Source organism: Pediculus humanus, genomic scaffold (genome assembly GCF_000006295.1).
Source record: "Pediculus humanus corporis 1103172108300 genomic scaffold, whole genome shotgun sequence".
Classification (NCBI taxonomy): domain Eukaryota; kingdom Metazoa; phylum Arthropoda; class Insecta; order Psocodea; family Pediculidae; genus Pediculus; species Pediculus humanus.
The window spans coordinates 80,296-84,489 of record NW_002987869.1 but is presented as its reverse complement, the minus strand read 5'-3'; positions in this window follow the sequence as shown (position 1 = coordinate 84,489).

Sequence of the window (4,194 nt, the reverse complement as noted above, 5' to 3'; positions counted from 1 at the left end):
ACGAATTTTTTTTTTTTTTTTTAAATAAAATTAATGATATATTAAAAATAAAATAAATAAATAAATTTTGACGCCGTTACGTTTCATTAATTAATTTTATGTAATTTATATATAGGAGACGTTTGATAAAATTATATTTAAATAAAAAAAAAACAAAATTTTATGCCACACATTAACACACACACACACACGCACACGCACAAATGAATGAAAACATTTTAATTTTTTTTTATTATTAATTAATTTATTATGAAAATTTTAAAAATAATTTTATGACGGTATATAAAAAAGTGCGTGTGTGTGCGTGTGGATTTTGGCACTAGAAAACATGTAAAAAATCATGAAATTTGAATATTTTTGAAAAAAAAAAAAAAAAGGTTAGGAAATCGATTTTGAAAAAAAAAAAAAAAATTTCAACGTAAAATTTTTTTAATAAATCATAAAATAATTTTTAAAATTTGTCGTTGAATTGAGAAAAATAATAATAATAATAATAACAAAACATGGAGGAATGCAATAGAATTTGTAGTCGACAACAATAATAATAACAAAATTATCATTCGAGTTTATTAAAAATAAATAATTCGACATAATAATAATAATAATGAACAAAACAATGGATGCTGCTAAATCATTTATTATCATTATTATTATTAATGGAATTTTTTATTCATTTATCAAAAAACGATTCCTTTTTTTGTTTCGAATAAAAAATTCATTCATAACATTCATTCATTATTATCGTTACGATAATATTTAAAAAAATTATTATTATTATTATTGTTACGTGAGTGACGAAAAAATCATTTAAACGGGGGGGGGGGAATTTTTCTTTTAATTTTAAAAAGGCGAAACGAAATAATTATGGAAATTTAAAAAAAAAAAAAATTTTAATTTAATGTCCGTTTTTCCATTGTTATGAATTTTATACGTAAACCGCAAATCCCGTTTTAAATCCAGGAATCATTGGCGATACTACAGGTCTCAAGGGTAAAATTGTCGCAAAACCGCAGGAAATAACTGCATCATCATCATCATTATATAAACAATCAACTCAACCTTTGTTGTTGTTGTTGACACGCAAAAAAAAAAAAAAAAAAAAATTTTTTTAAAATAAAAGATTACCGGAAATGGAAAAGTTTTTAATTTGATATTTTAATAATTTTCGTTAATTTAAAATCATTATTAAAATTTTAAATTTATTTTTTTTTTTTAAAACTTGTTTACGATTCAATTTATTTTATTTATGCAAATAATTTATTCTCTCTCTCTCTCTCACTCTCGTATTCTTTCTTTATAATCGAATAATTTTCCCCTTACCGCCTTCCCCCTTTTTCTTTTCTTTGGTCGGCCATCTTTTTTTTTATTAAAAAAAGTATTAAACTCAAATCCAAATAAAATAATTTAAAGAAAAATCATATCTCGTATATTCTCACACATATTTAAATAAAAGAAAAAACAAGATGGCGGATTAAACGTCATCCACGCGACCGGAAATTATAAATCCGTTATTCGTCATTTCCTGTATATAAAAAAAAAAAAAATTTGTTATGTTGCCTAATATACGTTCGTGATGAGTAATTTTAATTTTCATCGATTTTAAATAATAATAATGATAATGATAATGATAATAGATTCGATTGATTTATTATCGTAAAAAAAAAAAAAAAAAAATTGATCGCGGATTTTATTATTATTATTATTATTATAGTTTTTGAAGAAAGGAAGAATAGAAAATGACTAAGTAAAAAAAATTATTTTTTTTTTTCTCTCTCTTGACAACAACTGTTCGATAGAAAAAAATTGGATTCTTCCCAATTGAATTTTTTTTCATTTTTATTTTCATTTGTTATATACTCTATGATTAGCAATCTTTCTTTGTCGCCATTTTAAATTATTTATTAAACATTTTTATTCGATGAGAAATACAAAAAAAAAAAAAAAAAAAAAAAATTTAAAAGAATTTAAAATATTCGATAATTGTTTATTCATTCCGAGATTCGATTCGATTCGATTTTTTTTTTACAATAATCGCGGAGAATAACTCGAATCATTTTTTTCAAACTTTAATTCGACAATTTTACCCGAATGTCGAAATTTTGCAATTAATGGAAAATTTTTAACGGTTTTTCCCAAAAAAAAAAATTAATAAACGATTAATCGATTGATCGACGATTGACCCGAGAATTCGATATTAATTTTTTAAAAAAAAAATATATATATATATATATATTTTCTATTAAATCGATTAAATAATAATAATAATCGTCGGATTTAAAGAAATAAAATAAAAAAAAAGACGTGGAAGAAGAATTTTTATTTTTTTTTTTTGCTAAGTCGCAAAACGATTTTCTAACCGTCGAGATTTTTATAATGAAAATTAATGACTAAAAAAAAAAATTTTTTTTTTTATTGCCGCATAAATAAATCGATAATGTAAAATTTTTAATAATAATAATAATAATAATAATAATAATAATAATAATAATAATAATAATAATAATAATAATAATAATAATAATAATAATAATAATAATGATAATAATAATATGTACTGACGTCATGAAATAATAAAAAAAACAAATCTTAAATTAAATACGTTTTTCAATTCTCTACCATTTAATAATAATTCGGATCGGCTTTGACGATTTACTTTTCACTACTTTTCCTTTTTCCATTTTAATAATAATAATAATAATAATAATAATAATAATAATAATAATAATAATAATAATAATAATGATAATGATAATAATAATAATAAATTTAAATTCTCTTTAATGGTAATGAGTTTTTTTTTTTTTTAATTCCGATTTAAAATTGCTTGACAATCAATCGGAAAAGAAAAAAAAAATTAATGATAATAAATTTCCGTTTACGTTTTAATAACGGCAACAACAACAAACAACAAACAACAACAACCTACTCGTGCGGTTTAGTAGAAAAAAAAGAAATTTTTCACACAAAATAAAGGTGAGAGAGAGAGAGAGAGTAACCATAAAAAAAAAAAGAAAAGAAAAGAAAAAGGAAAATTTACGGGAGAAAATTTGAAAAATATTGGCGAAGAATAGTCGGGACACCAACGAGAGAGAGAGAGAGAGAGAGAGAAAAAGAGTTCGGCAGATTGATCAGCTTACGTTGCCATGGTTACATTCTTTTAGAAGTAAGTTATGACGTCATCATTTGCTAGAATAATGATTCCGCACCTGTAATATTTTTGCCCTGAATAACTTAAAGAAAAACAAAAAAAAACAAAACTCGACAAAAAAAATATTTATTTTTTTTTTCCCTCTTTTTTTTGCTACCGTTTAAAATCGTTCGAGTTTCCCCCCACCCCACCTATCCCCTCCCTCGTTTTCGACCCTCCCTTCCGCATTTTTTTTTTAAATGAAAAATAAATTCGTGATTTGTTATTAAAAAGTCAATACAATAACGAAACAATTGAAAACCTTTCGTCCATATTTCCATAGAGTAAATAAACGAATAGAAAAACATTTTTAAAAAATGAAATTTTTTTTTCTATATTATTTTTTCACGATTCGATTGTTATTCGATTAATCGAAAATTTTTTTTTTAGATTTTTGTCATTTTCACTCTAAAATAATAATAATAATAATAATAATAATAATAATAATAATAATAATAATAATTTGAATTCACTTTTTAAAACGAATTTTTTTTTCGCACACGAATCGTTTAAATCGTTTTTAAATAAATAATTATTAAAATAAAACTCACATTTTTTTTTTTTTTTTTTTTTTTTAAACTTTAAAATGTTTCCTTTTTACAATTTATGGTTAAAATATTAATAAAACAATATTAATATTTAAATAAATATTTTCATTTCGACCTAAATTTTCGAAAAACCGGACTTTACTTAATAACTACCGTTGAAAAAAAAAAAAAAAAAAAAACAAATTATTCATTCCGCACATTTATTCATCTTTTTTTACTCTCTCTCTCTCTCTCTCTCTCTCTCTCTCTCTCTCTCTCTCTCTCTCTCTCTCTCTCTCTCTCTCTCTCTCTCTCTCTCTCTCTCTCTCTCTCTTTCTCTCTCTCTCTCTATTTCCTTTTCCCCCTCCTTTTTTATTAAAATTTTTTTTTTTTTAAATTGTTATTTTTTTTTGTTCGATAATCGAAAATAATCGAAAATAATCGATAGGAATCGAAACTTTTTAATAATCGAATATCGTC